This window comes from Pinus tabuliformis, chromosome 6, assembly GCF_031772625.1.
Source record: "Pinus tabuliformis cultivar Carrire ecotype Pingquan chromosome 6, CPIR1, whole genome shotgun sequence".
Lineage (NCBI taxonomy): Eukaryota > Viridiplantae > Streptophyta > Pinopsida > Pinales > Pinaceae > Pinus > Pinus tabuliformis.
Window position 1 is genome coordinate 333108893 of NC_142292.1, and position 27345 is coordinate 333136237.

Here is a 27345-nt window from a genome sequence, read left to right on the forward strand (position 1 = left end):
AGGCAGACTAGCTGTTTTCAAAGAAAAAACAAAACAAAACAAAAAAGGGAGAAAGGAAAAATTAACAAAGCATTGTTTGAAGGTCAGCAGGAGGACAATCAGAGCAACAATGGAGAATCAAAAGGGACCTGTCCAACTCGTGTTTTATTTCTCCATTCATTATTCTTCATAGTTCCATCATTCCTTCCATTTTTCCACTCATTTGCCTCAATTTGCAAGGGTTCTGTGTTTTCTAGAGGATTCCCTGTAAACCTACAAGATTCCCTGAAAACCTACAGGATGATCCTATAGGATTTATAGTGGTTTGGGAATCCTAAAGGGAATAAACCTAGAGCAAGGGAATGACCTACCCATGTCAAAAAAAAAAAATCCCTACTTCACCATATCCTCACCATACCTCTCTCCACCATGATCACCCCTGCATTCATCACAAAAGTCAGTTTTCAAAAAATTACAGTTTTCAAGAAAAAACACAAAGGAAAGAGGATGAAGAGAAAGAGTAAGGGGACAACACCTGAAGGTTATTTTTCCTCATGCAAAAATCCCTATACCCCTTCTCTACACATTCCAATCATCCTCAGGTCCTAGTAGTAGAAAATGAGTAATAATTTTGAGGGAGAAGCAGCTACAGGACATCCTGTAGGAAATCTTGTAGCAGCCTATCCCACAAAATAGAAATCATAGGTTGCAGCCAACTTCAAGCATGGAGATCCAAAGGTAGAAGAATCTCCTCCAAAGCCTAGCAGCAACATCAACATCATCATCAACACCAAGAACCTGCACATCAAAGGAAATCATCAAATGACAATAAATAAAAAAAGGGAGAAAAGAACATGCAGCCAACACACAACAAAGACTTCATTTCTTCAACAAACTGCAGTAAGGTATTATTACCACAGGTAAGTATCTTGTTCCCACTCTATCATTAGCATAATGTGATCAAAAGATGTAAAATTTATGAACGAGTTAGTTTATAAGTGAAAGGTGGCCTGTTAACTTGGCCACCTTCATTCAGTCAACAAGGAAAAAACAATTAGTCCTCACACACGTGGCAGAAGTCAAGTCAAAGAAAAAGAGGATGAGGTCAAAAATAGTTAGGCTACAGATGCTCGAAGTGGGAGTTGATGACGATGTGAGGAGAATGATGATGTGGTAGTGGGACCAGCGGTCCAAAAATAGATATTCATACCTCGGCTGCCAACACACCACCTCACTCAAATCAACCATAAGAGGAAATAAACGTAGATCCCCATGCATAGAAGAATTCACATTCTTGAGGCTCACACTAGAAAAGTCACTCTCAGCCCTCAAGTAGTCTACAAGAGAGAAAAAAATCATTTTTTTTCCTTCACAGGACCACCTACAAGATCCTAAAGGATCTTACAGGAAATCCTATAGGATACAGTCAGGCAGTCTATGATTGGCAGTGAGCAGTTGTCAAGGGAGGAAAATAGGGGTTGGTTACATCAAGCATTGTAAGGAGGTAGGCTCTACATTCCCCCACATTTCTCCAAGTGAAAGGAACATAACAATTATTCTAGTTTGTTGAAATTGATTGTAGTATAAGGGAATTGTATCCACAGAAATTTCAGTTAAATTTCCTCCTTCATTAAAATTTTGTATCAGACATATATACTCCTCCATCCATCAAACAAAATGATAGGGGGTTTAATAGAAGGGATCCCATCAACACCGTGAGGATTCATCAATACCCTCCTGTGCTAGAGATATTCACAAGGCATAATTGGATGGGTTACTTTGAGAAATTGAGGGGGTACGATGATGAAGTAGCCAGAGATTTTTCTCTCTCCCTCACTCCACTAACTACAACCCACGCCATTGTTGTGGTGAGAGGCCTCACCATAGAACTCACCCTAATCTCATAGGCAAAATTACCACACCTCCCTTAGGAGTGCCTTGGAGAAAGGAGGACAAGGGAAATAACCAAAATGCAAAGAAGAAATTCTTTTTAGAGGGAGGGGAGGCCATGGAAGAAAAAAATGGATTGAGAAGAGCCAACCTACCATATCCTTGGAATGAAATAAGCTACCACCTTATAAAATATATATCATGTGAAGGTAGGTACAGTGTGGTATATGGATACCATTTTAGGCTTCATGATAAATTGAGGTTTGGGGCAGACACACCTCCTCCATATAGACTCACCATACCCTACTTCCTTCTCCAATCAATGATAGATATGAGCATGAAGGTGCAGGAAGGAAACCATCAACAGCTAGCCCATCATGGGTTAGTTAGAGTCATCATAGAAGATTCCCTCCAACACCTTAGATTCCTATCACATGGACAGCTTTCAAAGACATGCAAATAGAGGGAGATATAAAAGCCCTTGAATATGACAAGAGCCCCACTTCGAGTGAAGAGGATGAATAAGAAACTAAAAAAGAGGAAGAAGAAAAAGAGAAGGATGAAGAGGAAATAGATGAGGAATAAGAAGAGGAAAAATAGAAGGAAAATGGTGAAGAGATAGAAGGAGATGCCAAGGAGGAAATTGATGAAGAAAATAAGGAAATAGAGGGAGAATAAGAGGATAAAGACAAAGATGAAGAGGGGAATGGAAAAGAGGAGGAAGAAGACAAGGAGGAGTCACCCAGGGTGTCTCCAGAATCCACTAAGGGAGAGGAATCAGCTGCTCTCACTTCCCTTAGCACCCCTATCAAACAAAAAGGAAAAAGACAAAGACAAACTCCATTGTACTTTGGGACAAGAAAAAGTACAAGAATAAGGCGAGGAAAACCTCAAACTCCCACCAAGGTTCCTATTGTTATTGAATACTCACCTAAGCAGTAGGAGAATATGGCTCCTCTTATGAAAACTCAAGGTGAAGGATCCTCGGGAAAAGCCTCCACTACGTCTCCTATCACTTATGTGAGAAGGCCTGTGACTAGATCTACCTCAACCAAAGGAAAGGACATCCTACGGGATACACAACAGGACCTACAGGAAGCAGAAGAAATCCTATAGGAAACTCTACTAAACCTATAGGAAACTCATAAATTGGATAAAGAAGGGAGTATGCAGCAAGAAACAAAGGAGGATCCCGAGCTAAGGGAACCTAGTCCTCAACCTAACCTTGACTCCTACTATAGGTTTATTGAAGGGGGTAGGGTCATTCCACAAAAATTCACCATCCCATTATTCTTCGAGATCAAGAAAGAACACAGATGGATGCAGATTGCCAAGTCCAAGGGAGTGGAGGACATAGGTCACATGGAGGAAAAACTTAAGGAGATGGGCAGAGAACTGAGCAGCCTAAGGGATAAGAGAGGCCATAATGAAATCTTAGTTGGAGGCAAAAAATGCATGGTTGAAAGGACAAATACAAGAAAGAGAGAATCAATTGGTATCCATGGCTATTCTATCCTTCGAGGCAATCTAGTGCAGGATGCTAGCTAAGTCTTATGCATTATACCTTAAGGAACAGTGGCTGCATTTCCAAATCAAGACCCTATCACAGAGAGGCGCTATGCCATTCCATTATTATATACAGTTCATTGATCTTTGTGATCAAATCACACTGGAGGATAGGGCTAAAATGTATGAGTTATACCTACATAACTTACACTTGACAAATCTGAATGTATGTGACTCTAATGCAAAACTAGGGGATTTACAATTGATGGCTTTGGCATCACGGATGAACCATGAGGAAGCAAGGGTTGTAGAAATGAATAAGATAATGGAAAGGGAACAAATATAGCCTCTCATGTTAAGATCTTAGCAATCAAATCCAATGGTTGTCATCAGCACACATAACTTAATTGCAAATGATCCTCAACTTTCACCCAGGTATATTACTACCCAAGAGCAAGCAATTACATGTTTTGAGGATATGCTTAGGCTATTAGGGGATGACAATGTTAAAACTAAAAAATTTCAAAGAAAAAGGGTAAGGTAAGGAAGAATTGGTCTTGGTCATTTTTGTGTTCCTTTCATGCATAAGAAGCACTTGGCAAGCTCAGGGTCAGCATACATCAGAGTTCTTTGAAGGCTCAAGCGAGGCAGTTCTCCATTTCAAGTCAAGCAATACAGTTAGCACTCAAGAAGAAGAATGTAGCTTTGAGGAAGTCAAAAAAAATAAATTGATGTCTGCCAATTTTGAGATTGCCCAACTCAAGGAAAGGGAAAGAAAACATGCAATTGAAAAGGCAAATTTCAAAAGAGTAAAAGCTAGTTGAGAATATGGGAAAGTTCCAAGATATGAAGTAGTGAGTAGTCATGATCAATACTACACCTGGACAGTCCCTGCAATAAAAGAAGCAAGACACATCAGAAGGGTCAATGCAAAACTGAGAGCTAAAATCAGAGGTATGAAAAGGCAAATCAAAGATCTAAAGATACAACTGAGCCAACATGAAGGACATCTTTAGCTAAGAAAAATCACATAGCAAGTAAGGCTAAGTCCGAAATTTTGATAGATTACCTTTTGAAGTTTACCTTGAAGAATGGTGTCTATGTATCCAGTGTTGAACAGCTTCATGACAGATGGAAAAGCCATTTCAAGGAAAAGAAAGCTAAAGAAAGCTAAATTTTGGCCTTAAACTGTCCTTTTGAAATTACACAGCAGTTTCGTAGCACGCTACAAAACTGTTGTAGGTGATGCCTAATGCTCAGCAGTTTCGCAGCATGCTATGAAACTGTTGTAGTTGCATATTATGATTTGGTGGACCAATTTTGAGAGACAAAGGGAAATATTTTTGAAGAGGAGTCTCTGAAAAGGATCATTTACAAAGTGTAAACATCCAGCAAGGGAAAAACAAGGAAAGGAAAGACATTTATGAACTCCAAACTTTATGTTATGAAGATGGTCATCATTTCGTAGCTCAGACAGTTTGTCTTGCTTCAGGCAGCACCTAAGGGGTTTTGTCTTAGCACAAGTATTTTATCAGGTTCTATGGTTAATTTAATGTATGTCATGCAATTAAAAGAGACAACATGGTCAGCAGAAGGATTCGAAGACAAGCATAAGAATGAAACTCTAAAAAGGAGGAACTTTGTCTCCTTGTTTTTAGCAGTCAACTTCCAAGGGGATTCCTGAACAATTGAAAGCTCGTCTCTGAAAATTGAAAGAGGTTTTTATTCCTAACATAATGAGATAAAAAACCCTCTTTCAGTTTCTTCAAATTCATTATTATCTTGGAGAAATGGATGACCAAACTTGCGCTACGAAACTGTTGTAGGTGCAGTTTTTCATAAACATATTTCTCCTGTTTTAAACTTTTTTTTCAACGACATATTATGGGCCGTAGGAAAGGTATTTCAAAAACCCGAGAGAGGTTTTTGTTCAGCATGGATTGGTTCACAAAAGCCTCCTTCCGTTTTTCAAAATACATCTTTTATGAGAAGATACGAGCTCTATCCCAACACCTATTTTTCAGCCAGAACAGAGCAAGGAACAGTCTCCTAGTTTCCAAGAACAGTAAAAGGATGAGGCATCAAGGGCCAGCTGGAGGGTTATGAGCACCATCAAATTCGAATTCATGGAGTTATAGGTGTCAAAAGGAATTTTTAATTCCTAGATAAGGTTGTTTTAATCATAATGAGGAGTTACACTCCTAATTGTTTTAGGTCTCTAGAACTGCCAGTTAACAGTCAGTTACATTTAATAGTTAGTTTTAAGTATCAATAGGTGTCATAGTAGGAAGAATTCGAATTCCCCTCATGCTGGAGGAGGAATCTAAGTCATGTAATGAACTCTATATATTGGAGAAGATGTAATGCACCAAGGGTTGGAAGATTTCAGAGAAACTTGGATATTGTGCTTTGTGTAAGACTCTGTTTTTAGTAATACAGTATTTGGCTTTGCTTCTCAGGAATCAGAAGGAATTCAATGTTCAAAATGTCTTGTATTGTCCTCTTCTCAGTATTGGCAGTGGTATGAATGTGTGATTACTTAGAAATCACTGATTGTGCTCTAACTTCCTTCATACATTTAGAAACTGTATTGTCCTATATGTTTCTGATGTGTTCTCAATATGTTGAATTCTAGATGCCCTGACTTCCATGGAAGGCTAACAGCATTGTCATACTAAAACAATTTTGACTCCATAAGCCCAATGAATATTTTCTAATTGTATTTAAACCATTTACACTTTTTCATTTGTTTCATATAGTTAGCCATCTTATTCATTATCAAAATCTGTAATCCTTTGAGAGAGACCTCTCAGGTTGAGGAGGCTAAGCCTCAGCCAAAAGTAGGTTTGAAATAGTTTCTCAAGGTCTACCTGATCAGCAGCCTTTCAGGGTTGATTTTGTGATAACAGACAACATGCAAGATTGCCAAAGGAGATGGAAGAATTTGCCATATAGTTTGAAAATTAGAGAGTACCATTCTCTTCAAAGAATGAGAGAATCACTGAACAGGACACCCATGTACAAGCAAACCCTCCAAAGACTCAAAGTCAATTGGATTGGCTTGAAACTCAGTCCACCACTACTCTTAGGGATGTTAGAAGGAAGGAAGGAAGAGTAAGAAAGAAATTAGTGGGAGGAGATAGAAAGGAAGGCAGGATTCTATGCACAAGAAGAGGAAACTGCAATAGAAGCATGGGAGGTCAGGGAGGGCACTAGAGCTATGAAAGGCATGGATATTGATTTATTTTCTCGGAGGATGAGCAACACTTTCAGTAGGGGGTGATGATGAGCCTCATCTTTGGGTAACTATATGGACCTTAATTCCCCTCCTAGCTTAGTCAAATCAACTCTTCTCACAATTTATTACATATTTTAATTATATTTTGCTTAATGAGATGAGTCAAAGTGAGATATTATGCCTAGTGGACTAATGTGCATTGAATGCAGGTTTGTGAGAGAAAATCAAGGAATTTTGGCAAGATTAAGGGCTAAAACTCGAATGGGACAAGGAAGAGAGATTGTAGGAGGTAAATCCTCCTCATTTAACTCCTTCCTCATTCAAATATTCCTCCATCAATCACACTAGCTCAGAGTACAGGCAACCAAGTCATGGAGATCAAAAGGCAGCCGAGCCAGTGACAGTTAAAGAGTTAGTTTATCTCAATTTTTGGAATTGAGCTTCCCTATATTTAAGGAATTCATTGGAGACTTCAGTTTTATAAATAAAGAGGCCTGGAGCCTCATTAGGATTCAAATTTTGGTTGTAAAAACACTAGTCATTTTGAAGTTCAAGACTTGTGGAAGACATTGCTAGGTCATTTCCTATTTTGATAATGAGAATGAGCATTTTCTTGATACAACACTAAGTTAACTCAGAGGGATAAAGCTCTTGGGTTAGATCCCAACCCTATCAACAAATTCTCCTCTTCTTGAATCTTTATTCTTAGATTGATATCATAGTTGAATTGTCTTTAGAAGTATTTCATTGCAAGTAGTGTAGATTTGATTAGTTTTCTTATTAGTTTGCTTCCATTTGTGCTTTACTTCAGCAGTATTTTAGAAGAGATAAAGAAACATCAAAAATATGTCAATAGGTATTTTGGCCTCACTTCTTCCTTCAAGGATCATGATTTGAGGAAAGGGATCCTATGCAGCCCCAAAAAGACAAAATTCTACTTTCTCATAAAATTTAGGGTTTTCTATACTTAAGCCAGCATTTGATCAGTTTACAAGAGTAGGATTTAGTTATAATTTCTTCCATATTCATTCTTGTATTATATCTCATCAATGATTCCATCTTTTTCTGCAAGTTTTCCTCATGCATGAAGTAGAAAACTATCTCATTAAACTCTGCTTTCCTAGATCAGTGAAATTCTTCTTGTTTACATGATTTTTGGGTAAATATCAATGTTTGATGCAGTGTAGGTGTTTCAGAAGTATAGAGAGATATCATAGTTATAAACCTCCTTCCAACTTCATCCATCCATGATCATTCCTTTCTTTCACTAAGACCCTCACCAATTTCATCATTTTGCAAGGAAACTTCTCCAAGCTTGTTGAGCAAATCCAACCATCTTCCAACCTTGTTTTTGAGTTCTAAGTGACCCTAGGTATTTCCTTACCTCATTCCATCATTTAACCACCTTTCCTAAGCCTTCCATCACCTTCAACACCCATCATTTTTCTCTCGGCTGTATCCTGTAGAAATATAGGGAATCCTGTAGGTTTTTAGGACATCCTGTAGGTTTTCCTGTAGTGGCCCGTTTTGAGGCCAAATTGAGGGAAAAGCCTCTAGGAAGCTAAAAAATGTCACTTAATGGTATCCCCAACCTTCTAACCATTCACCAGCATCCCTAAGCCACCTACCACATCACCAAGAGAGATCAACTTTTACACCTTCCCATAAAAAAGACAAAAAGAAAAATAGATTTATTTTAGCCATTTATATGCACAGTAGTAGAATGTTTGATGTTTTGAATTTACATGCTTGAGACAGTAGTATTTCATACATGTTAACTTAGCATTCTTTTTGAAGCATAGTCTCTCAGCAGTTAGTTAGAACATGGTGTGTTTTAGCATTTGATTTCAGTCTTTTTCCTTACTGCAGTAGAAAAGATTTCTCTTAGAGTAGATTTCTCTTTCCATCACCAGTAATCAAGCTTATTTTAAATCCATAGAATTATGGCTTGAAAAAATTTAGTGGTCTATAGCCAGCTGAACAATGACAAAGGACAAAACCATCACTTTTACTTGTGTATACAACACTGTCACCTCCAAGTTTGTACAAACCCTATGTTGATAAAGTAAAGTTGGTAGCCCCAGGAGTTGTAGCATTCTTGCTGCAATACTGGTGCTCATTAGTACACACAAGGAGAGCTTTGGTGGATGGAGAGAATAAAGAAAAATGATGAAGTTAAGGTTCGGCTATGCTAATACTAGAATGATAGAAAATTTCAGTGGGAAGGATGATCCGCACAATCATTTAGCACGATGGACTAAGGTTTGGGGAACATAACCACAACCAGAATTGGTGCATATCTTCTGTCATATGCTAAATACGATCCCAATGAACTAGTATTTGGAAACAGAGGTTCGCCATGGAGCCATTGAATGGGACGTTTTAAGGGAGATTTTTCTATTAACGTTCAGCTTCAAGGATGGGTTTGAGATCATTGATGAGGCACTACAAGAAATTAAAGAAGTTATATTTAGAACATCGAAGGAATTGGTACAATGGACTCAGCGAGATTGAAATACACAGTTGCGCCATGCATTGGAATGCTACAATGTGACTACTGAAGAAGAGGATGATCTGTGCAATATTATAACTCCTTAAACTGAAGGACAACGCAAAGTCAAAGAACCGAAGGTGGTGAACCCGAATATATCAGAGCCTTTGAAAACTCAATAGGTAAACATTGGATATGAAGAAGAACCTATGTTCACAAAGATAGGGGACTATTTGTTGATAATAGCAACAAGAAATGCTAAAAATAACATTCAGATTATTCCAATTTTGATTTGTCCTTGAATTAGAGTTATGAATTAAAATTAGAATTTAGTCTCACCAGTTGCTTGAAAAATAATTATTTAATTCATTTTTAGTTAATTAGTTGGAGAAATTCAAGCTAGAAGTCTTTTTGAAGTCATGCAACAATTATCCCTTAAATTAAGGAGATTATCCCTTAATTAAGGAGATAAGGACAAGTTGTATCTGAGTTGTAATTAATTAGCTCAGTTAACTGAGTTAAGTCCAGTTAAATTAGTTCCAAACATTTGGAGGAACTAATTGTGAGTTCAGTCAATTAATGCATGCATGCATCAAACTAGTGTACTCCAGATAACTGAGGATTCTCTCATAATTAACTCATGCATGTCTATTCAGAGAACGAACTAGTTGAGATTAAAGACAGGGACAGGTTACTATTAGTTGCATGAGTTTTCCTATAAAGGAAACTCATCCATGTAGAAGGAATAATGTTCCTTGAGGATTGCGCAGTTTTACAGGGTGTGAGATCAGTGAGAGTGTTCAGTGTTACACTTGGTAACAGTAGGATCACCATGGAGAAACAACACAATGAAATAGGAGGCTTGGACGACAGAGGAGAAGGTTTGTGAGAAGATTTGTTTTCTTGTGAGCATCTAGGAGGATTGTACTGAGACCTGGTTAGTTGAGGGAGCTAAGGATTTGTGTAATCTTGATGTATTTCCACCTTGTATGATAATACAAATAGCGGGGTTTTCAGCTGAGGCTTTCCCCAGAGTATTCTTTTGTGTTTCATGTGTATTGATTCTTCTTCTCTATTATATGTGTTCCTCTTGATCTTGCTAAAATCTATTAAGCCTCCACAAGTTTGATTGTAGAAGTAGATTAAGTATTTTTCTTTAGTTATATTGCATAATCAGGTTAATCTATAGTCAGAATTTCTACATGGTATCAGAGCCAAGTTTATCAAAGAAAAGGTGATCGAAGCTATGAAAAATATACTGAGAAGAGAATTTGAAGTTTAAAGTTCGAGGTTGCAGGTACAAATCGAATTCATCTCATACTTCAGGTTGGTGAATGGTGTTCTATGGATTGACACTCGAGTATACCTTGGATGGTAGCTCGAATTACATAGCATGGAAAGATCACATGGAGGTTGCATTAGAAGACAACGGCTTGAAGGATTTCATTGATAAAGAAATCCCAAAGATAGGTTCAACTAATGCACAAGAGTTGGCTGAATGGAAGAAGTGTGTGGCGAGGGTGAGACAGATCATCCTTGAGGGAGTTCGAGACCATATTGTCTCGAGTCTCCATGGGAAGGAGACTCCATTTTCAATGTGGAAGACATTGAAGGGCTTCTACCAGAACAATAGCGACCAGAGGAAATCGGCGCTCAAGGATAAGCTTCGAAGAATCAAGATGGAGAACGGTGATACTATTTCCACATATCTGAACAAGCTCACTACCTGTAGAGATGAGCTTTGAAGTGTGGGAATAACTACTACCGATGATGATATGGTGAGCCTTGCTCTCCTTAGTCTTCCAAAGAGCTGGCATAGCTACCAGAACTCTGTGAATGGAAGGGAGAAACTGTCGGATTGGGAATGACTGTGTTTGGATCTCATGCAGGAGGAGATCAGGAGGAGCACATGAGATGCTTCTTCATCCAAGGAGGATGAATAAAATCTGGCCTTAGCGAGTAAGGCAAGGAAAGGGAAGGAGAAGGATTCTCATCCCAAATTGAATTCTTCTCATGGAGGGAAGAAGGGTGACAAATCTAAAGTGAGATGCTTTAATTGTCACGAGATGGGTCATTATGCGACTAATTGCCCATTGAAGAAGTCTAAGAAGGGATCCTCAGAAGGATCTGAAGGTGAGGCATTGGCCTCTCAATTCAAAATGGACTTCACCCTTATCACATGCATGGTGTCTTCAATGGTGGGCTGTGGTTGGTTTCTTGATAGTGGAGCCTCATTCCACATGACGGGTGATAAAAGTTTATTCAATACCTTGGAGGAGAAAGACCTCAAGGTGCGCATAGATATGGGTGACGATGAAAGGTATAGTGTTTTAGGAGTGGCCACGGTTTCTTTTCACAGGGAGCGTGGAGCTCTTATCACCTTGATAGATGTGAAGCATGTGCCTGGACTAAAGAGGAATTCGGTATCGATCATGATGTTGGAGGACAAAGTCTACAATGTTGTCTTCAATATGGGAAAGGTTTTCCTTAGACACATCACCACGGGATAGGTGAAATAGATCGATTCACGGGTACAGAACTTGTATACTCTTGAGGCTCAAGATGCATGCAAAGCCTTGAGGAGCAAGGAAAATGTTAGAGACTTGGTGGTTGAGAGGGAGAGTAAATTACCTCTCAACATGCAGTCCTAGAAGAAGTCTCAGACAATTGTGGAGGAGCCACAATTGGAGATGCTGAGAGGAGACTAAGTGAAGGAATCCACTCGTGTAGAGATCTCCAGTAGGGGGAAATTTCGAGCCAAGTAATCAGAGAGATCACATGCAGCCATACCTCCAGGTGTGAGGTGGGGCAATGTGAAGTGATAGTCTGAAGAAGGCTGAAACTGGGCAGGGTCCATCGAGAGGTTTTATCTCATGGATCGTACCTTGCTACGGGAGCCCAAAGTACATAGTAGTGGGAGGAATCAATGGGATTCATGCAGTCAGAGATTAAAGTGACAGAGGCTAGATCATTCAGATACTAAAGAGCACAGAGAAGGATTGACAACAGTGAAGAAAGGTAGAGTCTACAAAAGCGTATAGTTTTTAGTCGATAGAGAAAATAGCAGTCAGAGACTTTGATTTTTTTTTATTTTTTTATTTATTTATTTATTTATTTATTTTTATTTTTATTTTTTTTTTATATTTTTTTTTTCTGGAGTTGCTGGAGCAACAACACTAGAGAGAAGTGTTGCATGCAGAACATTCCAAAGGTTCAGGATCGGGATTGAGTTGAATTCCTTTCTTGTTGAGAGGGAGTGTTGAGAATAGCAACAAGAAATGATAAAAATAACATTCAGAATATTCCAATTTTGATTTGTCCTTGAATTAGAATTGTGAATTAAAATTCAAATTTAGTCTCACCAGCTGCTTGAAAAATAATTAATTAATTCATCTTGAGTTAATTAGTTGGAGAAATTCAAGCTAGAAGTCTTTGTGAAGTCATGCAACAGTTATCCCTTAAATTAAGGAGATTATCCCTTAATTAAGGAGATAAGTATGAGTTGTATTTGAGTTGTAATTAGTTAGCTCAGTTAACTGAGTTAAGTCCAATTAAATTAGTTCCAAACAGTTTGAGGAACTAATTGTGAGTTCAGTCAGTTAATGCATGCATGCATCAAACTAGTGTACTCTAGATAACTGAGGATTCTCTCATAAATAACTCATGCATGTCTATTAAGAGAAAGACCCAGTTGAGATTAAAGATAGGGACAGGTTAGTATTAGTTGCATGAGTTTTCCTACAAAGGAAAGTCATCCATGCAGAAGGAATAAGGTTCCTTGAGGATTGCACAGTTTTATAGGGTCTGAGATCAGTGTGAGTGATCAGTGTTACACTTGGTAATAGTAGGATCACCCAGGAGAAACAACACAAGGAAATAGGAGGCTTGGAGGGTAGAGAAGAAGGTTTGTGAGAAGCCTTGTTTGCCTATGAGCATCCAGGAGGATTGTGCTGAGAGTTCGTTAGCTGAGGGAGCTAAGGCTTTGTGTAATCTTGATGTATTTCCACCTTGTATGATAATACAGATAGAATGGTTTTTAGCTGAGGCTTTCCTCAGAGTATTCTTCTGTGTTTCATGTGTATTGATTATTCTTGTCTGTTATATGTGTTCCACTTGATCTTGCTCCAATCTATTAAGCTTCTGCAAGTTTGATTGTAGAAGTAGATTAAGTATTTTGCGTTAGTTATATTGCATAATCAGGTTAATCTACAATCAAAATTTCTACACTATTGGGACAAAGATACTGTTTATAAGGTAGCTAAGCTATTATGCAAATACTAGGATTTGTTCCCAACAAAGTTTTCAGACTTGAAGGGGATTTTCAGGGATTTAGGTGTTACGAAGATCACATTGAAACTGGATGTGAAGCCTATTCAGCAGTGACCTTATCGACTGAATCCAAAATATAAGGAGAAGGTTCGCCTAGAACTGGATAACATGCTAGAAGCTGGTATTATTGAGCCTATAGAAGAATCAGATTGGGTAAGCCCAATGGTGGTCTAAGAAAAGAAACAGAAGGGAGAGATCCACATATGCGTAGACCTACATAAGTTGAATGATGCTTGTGTACATGATCCGTTTCCGACACCATTTACTGACGAAGTATTAGAGAATGTTGGCAGACAGGAGGCATACTCATTTAGTGATGGTTTTTCAAGATATCATCAAATAAAGATCATGCTAGAATATCACAACAAAACAACCTTCGCGACTGAGTGGGGTTGATTCCAATATACAATTATGGAATTCGAATTAAAGAACACACCTGCAATCTTTTCCTGGGTAGTGATCGTGGCGTTCAAGGAGTTTATTGATAAATTCCTGGAGGTATATTTTGATGATTGGACTATGTTTGGGTTCGTAAAGAGACATGTTGTTAGTTTATGCCTCATGTTGGATACATGTCGAAGGTATTTGGATCATCAATCTCTCCCTCACCAGCTTGTGTTAAAACTGCTCCTACATAGTGACCTCCTGCCACTCCTTCGTGGGCTTCAGCTAGGATACTAACGCGTTCAAACTCCAGAACATTGTGTTCCAATGTAGTGCGCCAGTGTGTTCCAATGTAATGCGTAGTTATCTAGGAATGTGAAACAACTGCGCACTACATTGGAACACACTGGGTACTACAGGAAGTTTATCAAGGCGTATGCCCAGATAACAGCACCAATGGAGAAATTGTTAAAAAAGGATGATGTTTTGCTGGGATGAATATTGTCAATGCAACTTGGATGTCTTGAAGGAGAAAATGGTGATAACACCTATTTTGGTGTTTCCGGACTGGAAAAAGGAGTTTAATGTGCATGTTGATGCCTCCTGCATTGCACTAGGAGCAGTTTTAACACAAGCTGGTGAGGGAGAGATTGATCATCTGATAGATTTCATGAGAAGAAAGTTATCCAAATTCAAGGAGAATTACTCCACCACAGAGCACGAAGGGCTGGCAATGATCTACGCATTACAGAATTTTAGGCATTACTTGCTGGGTGGAAACTTTAAAATGTATACAGATCACTCCGTGCTGAAGTATCTGGTCAATAATCCTGTGTGGGGGGGAATATATGCCGATGATTATTATTTTTCTAGGAGTATGACTTTGAGGTGATGGTGAAGCTTGGAAGGCTGAATGCAGGCCCGGACCATATATCGAGGATTAAAACGGGAGAGGAACCAAATAGTTTGGAGGAAGGACTGCCTGACACGTTGTTCTTTGCGGTGTGTGTCGCAGACGATCATTTTGACGATATTATTCAGTTCTTAATGATGGGAACAACTCCAGAAGGTTATTCCACCCAAAAAAAGAAGGAGTTAGTAGTTCACGCTGCAATTTTTCAGTAATTGTGGACCATTTATATAAGATGGGGGCGGATGAAATATTGCGAAGGTATGTTCTGGAGTTTGAATGTGTTAGTATCCTAGTTGAAGCCCATGGCAGAGTGGCAGGAGGTCACTATGTAGGGAAAGCGACTACGCAAAAGATCTTGTGCACTGGGTTATGGTGGCCAACATTACACAAGGATTCTAAGGAATACTGCAAAGCATGCAATCCTTGCTAAAGGACGGGGTAGCCTTCACGAAGGGATAAATTATATTTAAATCCCCAAGTTTCGTTGCAAGTATTTGAGAAATTTTCCATTGACTTTATAGTCCCATACAACCGCCAGGAAAGAAGACGGACGCGTAGTATATCATTACTGCAACTGAGTATTTAACTAGGTGGGCAGAAGCGTAACCAGTGAAGGATTGTACAACGACCACTGCTGTAAATTTTCTATTCAAGTTTGTCTTAACAAGTTTTGGTTGTACTAATACTTTGATGAGTGATAGGGGTACACATTTCCTGAATGAAACGATCAGCGGGATGTTGGAAGAATTTCAGGTGTATCGTCAAAATAGCACACCTTGATAAAGGTATGCAACATGCAAAGGAATGATTGGGACATGCGCATACCTGCGATGTTATGGGCTTATAGGATGACCTACAAGAAGTTGACAGGACAAACTCCATTCAAGCTAGTCTACAGAGTTGAAGCAGTAATGTCCATGGAGTATATTGTGCCAAGTTTACGAATTGTAGCCTTGACTGAGATGGCAAACCGCAAGACCTTGGAGTAACGACTTGCGTAGATCATGGAGTTAAAAGAAGACCACTTCCTTGTAGGATTTCACCAGCAAGTGCAAAAGGAACGTGAGAAGGCATGGCATGGCTAACATATTAAGTTGCGCATGTTCAAGGTAGATGATTTGGTGCTGTTATATGACAACAAGTTCATGAAGTTTCTAGGAAAGTTTCAAATGCACTGGTTGGGGCCGTATGTTATTAAGGAGATCTTGTATGGTAGTGCAGTTCATCTCGTGAAGATAAATGGAGAACCATTCCCTAAAAAAGTGAATAGAAGTAGGCTAAAGTTGTACATAGGGGATCCTACTCCTGCGCGATGACTATATGGAAGCAGGACAATATTAGTAATCCAAGCAGTTACAAGGGATTGTAGGATTATAAACTACACTGCTTGACTAGGTGAAAAACGTGGTAGAAAGGCTACGCGACGTATGACTGGGCTGTGACAAGTGGAGTTGCATTAGATGAGTTGTTCCATGAAGGATGGTTCCACGCAGATGGGTCCAAAAGTAGCCATTGAGGTTACTATTCATGATTTGATGGCGAAAAATCAGTTAAGAGGAGCGGGTAGGCGCTATTTATGGCAAAAAAATATTTGGAGATCTGCTGCAAAAGATGCATTTTTTATCATAATTTGGTGGGAACGTTCGAATTTGAATTCAAAAATTCCTATAAATTATGCATGTTGGTCCAATAAAGAACAATTTGCATTCTGAGAGTTGTTTGCAAGTTTTGATGTCTGAAGCTTATGAATTGTGTGTTCTTGGAAAAATTCATGATGTTCCCCTCTTTTGAAACTACACTACAACAACCCGAGAGCTATTCATTGAATGAATGTCTGCTACAAACCCCGCTGAAGCCGTAAGTTCCAAAGTTGTTGTGTTTAACGTGTCGGGTCCTGAGAGTTCAAGTATAGAAACTACAACCCCTATGCTTACCACGCCGAGGTCACCGAGGCCGAAGTAATATACCGCAAAATAAAAACAATCTAATGCCAAAGAAAAGTAGAAGAAGCCAGTGCTGGTGAGAATGTCACTGAGGAAGAATCTAGAGGTGCGACAAAAGGAGAGAAAAGACAAACAACTAGAGAAAGTGGTTGATTTAGAGGAGGAGAAATACCAAGGTGTAGAGGAATTGGACACTGAAGAGGTCGAACCTATCTCACAATTTCTCGAGTATATCCCTCTGTGAAAGGGAAGAACCAAAGATACTAAGGACCCGGATTCTGGGAAATTCACAGTTTTGACACCCCTGTTTCTTGAACAGGTGCATTTTGAAGGTACTACACTAGCGTGCATTCCAGTGCTAAAAATGGAGGATTGGGACCTCACGGACCATGAGAGGTTCCCACATTTGGTGACCAACAAGTATATGACCAAAATATAATATGAGGAGACTGGGGTTACGCGATTAGAGCCCATGAAGTGGGTCAAAGGTGTTGAGTAGGCTGGGTTGCTCAACATGCTCTGTGTGTGGCATTATCATCGATCAACTATCAACATAGTGCGTGTGGGATAGCTCCTCACGCTGGTGCATGATGTGTGTCCATGGCTTGGGGAGACCATCCCAATTACTGACATGTTAATCCATTGGATAACGAAGCTGCCTTACAAAGGAGTCGACCATGCTAAGGAGTTTGGAGGGAAAAGTGGGGAAAGAATTAGCAAATAAGATGAAGACTGAGTATGAGCTTGTTAAGAAGTCATGCAAATACTCTATCTCATCTATTCAGGACCAATCAATGCAGTTCGTTGCCTAGATTTTTACCGAAAAAATCCTAAGGACGTGTCGTGCGGATGAGGTTTTGGTGTCAGTAGTGTCACTAGCAGCCCAGTGTGTGAAAGGGGTGCAATACAACTAGGAAAAATATCTATGCAAGGATTTCCTTGCTAACTTCTGGGAAGATTAGGAGGAAAGAAAGTTGTTCTAGTATGCATGGATTTTATTATCTATTGTTTTAGTATCTCAGAGGTTGCCGGAGGATAGTCAGTCCCCCCCACACAAGGAATATTTACCCAAGGCAGCACGGTTCGCCTCACTGTGGTCTACAAAGGATCTAGCAAGAATCAAGGAGTCAAAAAAAATTTGGATCCTGGTGGAGATGGACCTTTGAATGGTTATCAATCAGAGGCCAAGGTTTTCCCCAACCTTGTTCGAGAAATTAACGGCCTACGCGGAGTTCAAGGCTAATTTCCACAATGAGTCAATCAGAGCACAATAGGACCCAAAGAACATATGGCACAAGTTTCCCTATTTGGTCTTTGAAATAGATGTGCAAGAGACCATGAGGTATTAACCAACAAAGTGGCACGAATCCATAGGGATTGATGTGGGAACAAGAAAAGGTGCAAAGATCTTTGTTGCGCATAAGTGTAAGGAAGTTGTTTAGAAGGCCACACAAGCTCTCATTGGGAAGAAGAAGAAGGAAGTTGCTGCTAAGGTAGCTGCAGAAAAAGAGCGGGAAAAGAAAGAGCGCACTACCAAAGAATGACATGATACAGAAGAAGGCGGAAAATGAGCTTCACAACACACCAATGAGAAAGAGTTGTCAGAACCGAAAGGAGGTGGTGGTGAGGCACAAAGTACTCCTTTTACCTTGAAGAGGCATGAACAGGAGCAAAAAGCTGGACAACGGAAAAATCATAAGTCTGATAAGAAAACACTCCTCGACCCGATGGTGCTCAAAGAAGGCGATGTCAATGAGATCGGTGACAAGGTGAGAGACACAACCTCTGAGGTGTTGCAACAGTTTGAGCAATAGTATATTCAGATGTTGGGGAGTGTCCAAATGGATTTGTGCGAGCTGCAGATCCAGGCTAACAAGATTCAAGTGGGCATTGGGAAAGAGAGCGGGATGCAAGTGAGCCTAACACAAGGAAATGGAACAGTGACGGAGCTACAACGGACTCTGACCCTCAGATTCATACCCTTGACAGAAGGGTCCATTTGCATAGAGACAGATGAGGATCATGTTGTGATCATCACAATGAAGGAAATGGGGATGAATTTGGCCACGGTACTTCTCCAGACCCTCTATGTTTTACATCAGGGGGTTTCAGATGAGTTGAAGATCAGAGAGTAGCATACCCTCTCCGTCATAAGTGTGTTTAAGGTCAATAATAAATAGATGTTCATAGAGAAAAATTAAGCACTGAAGGAAAAGGAGGAGTTGCAGACACGACCTCAGATCCTGGAGACAATGATAAAACAGGCCTGCAAAACAATACCAGAATTGAACATCCCTGAGGATGCTGAAGCTTCAACAAAATTAAGGAAATTGACCACTGCAGTACGAGCATCAAAGGAGGAAGTCAGTTGGGATACCTTCGACTTCCAGATGAAGATCTCAGTTGCAATTGAAGTTGCAGCCAATGACTACACCGGAGGTTTGGGAGCAACATGGAGCAATAATCAAGGATGGTATGAACACATTGGATATTGCAGTCATACACCGTGCAATGATGTTCAGTGCAACTATGGAATTATGGACAAATCTGTAGGAGGATCTGAACCTATAGAAGCTTAACATTGATGTCAGAGAGACACAATGGCAATATGATGAGGTCCGAGCGACTGCGCGCACTTTGGTGCCAACGCAACACCTCGCGAAGCTACAGGAGGGAAAGTAGTTGTTGCGCCTTCAAAATGTCTTCAAAATCACATCCACTTTCACCTTTATCGCCACCACTTCACTCACATGTCGCAACTCCATAACCATATAATCTTTCATTAGCCACCATTTTCATAAATATATGGGTTAGGATCCTTTTTTACCAAAGTTATTTATTTTATGTGTGTAAAGTGAATTTATGATTAAAAACTAGGAATTAACATGGTTTCATGTATCTATATATGTGGCTTGAGTTTCATGACATGTGTAGGTTATTTGGAAGCTTCCAAAGCACCCTTATGTGGCCTCCAATGCTCAAATTCGAATTCCCTTCAAAGGATATTTGGATAAATGTCAAAGAAGGATACGTGTCCTATTTGGATTGTAACTCTATGAGGTGTCTCATCATTTCTTATTTGGATTAGAACTCTATGAGACACCTAGGGGATGTGTGTCTCATTATGAGCTATTTGGTTGTAACTATATGAGATTTTAGTGGATCCTCATTAAATAGGGTAGCTTCTTATGTTTTTGTATAAATAGGAGAGCCTTTTCCTTTGAAGGCATGTGTAAAGTTGGGGAAATGCTCATGTTTTTAATAGAGAATTTGGAGCTTCTTCTTGGAGATTTGAAGATTTAGTTTTTCTTGCATATGGAGCTTCTTCACTTGCCATCCTCATACACCATTGGAATGGCCATCTAATGATTGTGAGATTTAATTGATTTTATAGATTAAAGTTCATTTGCTTTCTTAGTATTAGTTTTAGAATGACTATGTAATCTTTGCTTTTCTAAAAACATTTCAATAGGGAAGATTTATGTATTTTCTAATTGGATTAAGTTTGATGCAAGGGCTCATAGTTATTTAGTTTCCTTTCATGTTTAGTTATTTACTTTCTTAGATCAAACTATCAATTCATTGTATAATTGAATAAATGATCAGGCCAAGAAGGTCACTTCAAATTGGGTGATTGAATGTTCAACTTATGCAATCATTGAACTTTACTTTTTCATGCTTTTATATTTTCTTTTAATATCCTCATTTAATTGCATTAACTGATATTCCTAAAGATCATTCTAAGAAATTGATTTAATCATATTTCAAGATTGAATGGTTGAGTATTTGATACATGCAATTACTGAGTTATATTCTGCACACTTTACTTGCTTTTCTAGGACATGAGAAGTTAAAGTATAAATAGTTGCTTACACATTATCTCAAGAAAGTAACACTTCATAATTGAATGATGGAGTAACTAAGCATACATTAGTTGTTTTTTATTTCAGAGGTTAGTTGAATTTCGTTTTCATTATTTGATTTCATAAATTAGATGAAATAATTTTAATTATTTTGTAGTTAGATTGATCTAAACTGAAAGACAATTTCTAGCACATACAGTGCATGCATGCTTCACAAGTTTATGAAATCCCCTGGTTAACAAATTAAATGATAGGCAATCACTTTTCCCTGACAGCAGCTACAAGCATAGGTGGAAGAATTGCATAGGAAGGAGGCCCTGCTAAAGGCTAGATTACAACCATGGCTAGAGGAAGCTTGTCAGCTTACTTTGTCACATAAGGAAAAGCTAAAGGTGCTACAATAAACACATAGGACAATGTGCCTAGAAGTGGAGGGCCTGATAACAGAGAAATTGGTTGAAGAAGTGCAGTAGGATGAAACATAAAACGTTGTTGAAGTTGCAGTCTTACAAGTTGAGCTTAGTGGTCTACACAACAAGATTGAGGCACCAGCTGAGTGACTAGAGGGCGAGTCATGTTATTTGTATTAGGGGCCTATTGGCATAGGGTCCCTAGGGTGTGTTTTGGGGTTAGTTAACCCAAGTTTTGTATAATTTTTTGTAAAATATGTAAAGTCTCCATGAAATGTGGATGCGGAGTGCGCATGTAGATAGGAGTCTAAGGGATCTTAGCCCCTTGTTTGAATAAGTAAATAGGTCGGTTTTGACACTCACCCATGGTTCGCGGCCCATGGTATTGTATTGAGAATGATATAAATATTTGAGTCATAACGAGTCTAGAGGGAGTAAGTAAGTAAGCTAAGGAAAGATAGAGACTGTTTTGCGCGAGTGCTAAGGCATGGAGGCTTTGCTTCCTGTAATTACACAAGAAGGGGAAGGCCGCAGCTGAGTGCGCAGGAGGCCTTGGTAAGTCCGCAGCAGAGTGTGCGGACCCATGCAATTAAGTGTGCAGAGTAGAAGAGTCTCTAATCTGAACATTGAAGATCAATAAAGACTGATTTTCAAGAATTACTATGCATTTCTGTTGATTCTGTTTATGTTATATTATGTCGCTAAATGATATATTTTCCAGAAATAATGTATGAATACCACGTGAAACTGTTGAATCTATCTTATTTTTGCATGCTTTAAGTAATTATATGTGTTAAGGGTTGATTCTACTATGTTTTCTAATGAATTGGATAGATCTGCACAAAATTAGATCTAGGGTTATTTATTGATGCACGAAAGTAGGTAATTTTCCTGTTTAAGGTCCACAAAGACTAATTGTAGACCTTCGTGAAGGTCTTGAAGCTAGTTTGACCAAGTTATAGTAATGAGCCCTAGAAGGATACCGGTTTGTGCGAAGGAATATCTGAGCTATAGGAGCCTAAGAACCACTTACCACATGTCACTGGATGCAAAAACCTAGTTCTAGCATCCCCCAATACTGCTTTGGGTGAGACTTCATCCTACGATACACAAGATGTTTCTAAAAGGGCCAACAGTTAGAGTTTTGTTGGTTGGCATGAATAACTTTGAACCTAGGTCAATCCCCTTTAAGCCAACATCATTTTAATTTTAAATTTGCTTAGTTACCTCAATTTGTTGAAATGATAAATATTGTTAATAACTTTAATGATGAAATAAAAATTTTAAATGTAAAGTGACAATGTAATAGTGTTGAATGATATAAAATGTGAATAATAAAAATATATTCAATTATAAATATTCTTCATTGTGATTAATCTCAAACTATTTTCTTCTACTATTCTTATTGTCACCCTTGTTACTTTTGTCATATTTTCATATGGATTGTCATATTTTCATATCGATTATATGAAAATGATAGGTTAAATCATAAACCATTTAAATATTTAGCTCAAACTATCGTAGTAAACATCATACCTTGTCTCTCTTTCCGTCCAATATTAATAGGTTGAATTACTATAACACAAAAATCAATGTACATTGTCAATAATTTTTTGTGCTTACACTGAAATCAATGCACAATGTTAATTCAATCACTTTAAAATTATTGTACTATAATAAATCCAATTACATCAAATTGGAAATCAAAATCTACATTGAAATAAATGTATCTAATGCAAGCAATCAAATAAGATTAGAAAACAACATTTACACTCGAATTAATGCATCTAGTGCAAGTAAGCAAATAAGATTATAAACCAACATCTACATTGAAATCAATGCATCTAGTGAAAGCAATAAAATAGGATTAAAAATCACCATCTACACTGAAATCAATGCATCTAGTCCAAGCAATCAAATAGGATTAGAAATCACCATCTACACTGAAATCAATGCATCTAGTGCAAGCAATCAAATAGGATTAGAAATCACCATCTACACTGAAATCAATGCATTTAGTGCAAGAAATAAAATAGGATTAGAAATCATCTACATTTAAATCAATGCATCGAGTGCAAGAAATCAAATATTATTAGAAATCAACATATACATTGAAATGAATGCATCTAGCCCAAGCAATCAAATAGGATTAGAAATCACCATCTACACTGAAATCAATGTTGCATTTAGTGCAAACAATTAAATAGGATTAGAAATCATCTATATTGAAATCAATGCATCTAGTGCAAGTAGTCAAATATCATTAGAGATCAACATCTATACTAAAATCAATTCATCTAATGCAAGCAAGAAAATAGGATTAGAAATCATCATCTACACTGAAATCAATGCATCTAGTGCAAGAAATATTCTTCCCTCTCTCCCCCCTTCATATATATCTATATCTCCCTCCATATATCCTTCTTTGTCTCTCTATCTCAACCCCCCAAACACACACTCTCTCACTCCATATATATCAATTTCTGTATCCCTTCCCCCCTCTCTCCATCTCTCTCTTCTTCTTTCTCTCAACTTTCCATCTATATCAATATCTCCCTTTGTCTCTTTATATCACCCCCAAAACACACACTCTCTTTCTCCAATATATATCTATCCCTCCCTCCTCATCTCCTTCTCTTTCTCTCTCTCTTCCCCTTTCCCCCTCTCCCCCGCTTCTATCTCTCCTCCCTCCTTCCATCCTCTATCCCTCTCTCTCTATCTTCCTAATCACTCCCTCTCTCTCTCTCCACATTTCTCTCTCTATTTCTTTCTTCTTACCTCCCTCTCTCCCACCCTCCAACTCCATCTCTCTTTCCCTCCCTCTCTCCACTCTCTTACTTCATCTTTGTCTTCCTTCCTCTCTCTCCCCCCCCCCTCTCTCTCTTCACCCTCCAAATATATTACTATATCCCTCCCTCTCTCCTCTCCCTTTCTCTCCCCCATTCTCTCCATCTCTCCTCCTTTGTCTCTTTATCTCACCCCCAAACATACACACTCTCTCGATGTCTCTCCCTTATCACTCCCTTTCTCTTCATTTCTCACTCTCTATGTATTTCTTCTTCCCTCCCTCTCTTCCCCTCCAACTCCATCTCCATATCCCTCCCTCTCTCCTCCTCTCTCCCTCCCTCTCTCATCCTCTCTCTCAAGTCTGCCCTTTCATACTTCCTCTCTCTCCCTTTCTATCCTACCTCCCTCTCTCTTCCCCCATCTCTCTCTCTCTCTCTCTCTCTCTCTCTCTCTCTCTCTCTCTCTTTGCACTCCAATCCTCTCTCTTCCCCCATCACTCTCATCCTCTCTCTCAGTTATTTTCTCGCATTCTTCCTCTCTCCCCCTTTCTCTCCTACCCCTGTCTCTTCCCCCATCTCTCTCTCTCTCTCTCTCTCTCTCTCTCTCTCTCTCCAACTATGTTACTATATCCTCCCCCTCTCCCTCCCACTATTTCGCTCCCCCCTTCTCTCTATATCTCCTTATTTGTCTCTTTATCTCACCCCTAAACATACACTCTCTCTCTCCTGCTCTCCCTTGTCACTCCTTATCTCTCTTCACTTCTCACTCTCTATGTCTTTATTCTTCCCTCCCTCTCTCATGCTTCCTCTCTCTCCCTTTCTCTCCTACCTTCCTCTATCTTCCCACGTATCTCTCTCTTTCTCTCCCTATCTCTTTCTCTCTCCCTTCCCTCCAATCCTCTCACTATCTCACTCCCCCTCTCCTTCTCTCTCTCCCCCCTCCATCTTTGTGTCTCCCTCTCCTTATTTTACCCTTGTCTAACTCTCTCACTCATCTCCTCCTCTCTCTCTTAATTCCTCCTCTCCCCTCTCATTTAGTTTATCTCCATCTCTCCCTTGTCACTCCTCCTATGTCTCCACCTCTATCACTCTATGTCTTTGTTCTTCCCTCCCATATATTTCTAGAGTTAATATATATCATGATATAGTAATATATATTATAATATAACAAATTTAATATTGTATTAATCCAAAGTTATTAAATTTAATAATATTAATATTAGGGTTAATAATGTTTTTTTTGCATCGTATTAATAATATTTTGGCCCACAAGCTTCACCTAAATCAAACCTCTTTTTTTAGTGTTTGTAAGTCTAAAGAGGTTTTCTTTATTTACCATACCTCTGGTTTATTTATATTTTTATTTATTTATCATATCTCTTTTATTTACCATGGTATTTGGCCCATAGTCTTGGTATATAATTAGATGTTTATTTCTAATCCTATTTGATATATTTTTATTTATTTACCATACCTCTTTAAACTTCTTTTATATTTATTTATTTACCAAACCTCTTGTTGGGACAGGGTCCCCTAGGGTCAATTTTGGGGTTAAAAGCCCAAGTTTTGGGGTAGAGAACCCAAGTTTTTGTATGTAAAGTGTAAAGTCTCCGAAATTTGTGGTCGCAGAGTGCGTAGATGTAAAGTGTCATAAAGGGTTTACGCCCTTCTTTTATGTAAGTTGTGTCGGCTTTAGAAGATCCGAGTCTAAGGCATATTGAAGTTATCAGATACTTAAGCCGATGTGGGTAATTATGGAAGTAAGAGTAATTATAGAAGCGCATAAGTGGTTGATTCACCTGGTTAGGGTCTATGAATGACAGTGGTAGACCTTCGCGAAGGTCTAGAGGCCAATTAAGAGGAGTATATTGATAAGCCCTAAAAATCTTATCGATATATGCAAAGGTAGAGTTAGGGCATAAAACAACATCATAACCATCTCTGGGTGTGGAAACTTGGTTCCAGCATCCCCACATACTGCTTCGGGTGAGACTTCAGTCCGCGCTCCATGGACTGATGTCAATAGGGCCAGTAGTTTAGGGATTTGTTTGGCTCAATTAACGTTGAACCTGGGTCAGGACCGACTAAGCCAACAAATGGTTCCATTGTCAGAACTGGGATCTGCATAAAGAGATGTGTGATGTCGCATCACTGGAATCTGACTAAGAAGGAAATTGAAGACTGGTTGGATAGGAAGATCCACAAATTTGCGGTGCAAGAAAATAGAAATCCATGATTGAAGAAAGAATAGTGGTTGGACAAATATCTATACACAAAGATACATGAAATCTTCTTCTATTCCTTCTCGGTTTAATTATACGAGTGGATCGCTAAATTGGAAGACGACCAAGGAAGGTGGAGGCTTGACGGTCTGATAGTGTGGCCTCAAAAGATAAGATCGCACACACTGTCGATCACTGGCTCGATCGTATCATAGGAGGATTCGTGATAGAGTTTGCGGTCGATACTTCGGTCAGTTACAACAAAGCAGAGCGCCACTTCTTCAAGGGACTGTGAGGTAAGTATTTAAGGTCTTTAAATACTTGGATTAAGATGCTTTTGTGTGAAAAGAGGGTCATGTAGTTACCTTGATGTTTGGAGCTATGCGAAGTGGAAAGATATTCAGGGATAGAGGGAGAACAAGCCCTGAATATAGCCTGCTAATCGAACCTCCTCTAAGTGACGATGAGGAAACAACACAAGATTCACCACAGAGTGCAGTTCAGTTAATAAAGCGAGGGTTCCCACGAATACCCCATCCACCGACCCCACCTCCACAACATACACCTTTGCCCACACCACCACCACCTCCGCCACTGTTCAATATGGTGAATGAAGTAAAGTTTCCCATTTTAAAGGGTTTAAAAACTAAGAACCCGGACTATTTTTGGTTAGTTGCAAAGGTCGTTTGTGTTATGTGGAATTTTGCATCTACGAATAAACACAATTTCCCTAGGTGGGTAGCTACACCTAGAACAACAGATTTAAAGCGATTAACCTTTTTCTATAGAAGATAAATAAGACAAGGGACCTACTTGTTATCTTTCGCTTTCCCTTTGTCTCCTTTTCTTGGCTCCTATCGCTCTTTCTCGAACTTAATTCGCTTGAAAAGTACCTGCAATTATAAATAGAGGAAAAAAACCAATAAAATCAAGAGATCTATCTACTATAAGAAAATGGAATCGAAAGCATTTACACATATAATCATCATACATGAAGACAAGAATATGGGAAAAGGTGTAGACATCTTTATTAAGTAGAAGGAAGAATTACAACCACGAAGTCCAATCCATTGTCACTCTTCCAACTTGGGTTCCAACCAACATCACATCTAAAGCACAACACTCTGGAAACATAACAATACTTGCTTACAATCTCAAACCTCACACCAACAATATCTCCTTACAAATTCTCAAAGTCCAACCCCTTATCACTTATATGAGTGCTCAATTTATAGGAAAATGATGGTGGTTTGGTCATAAATGAGGGTATTGAATGGCCTTCCAAACTTAAAGTTAGTTTCCATGGAGGAAGGGATGAGAGGATAGGAGGTTACTTAACTCATTCCCTATCCAATTTCAAGCTCATAAGAGATGATAAGTGTGGGAATCTT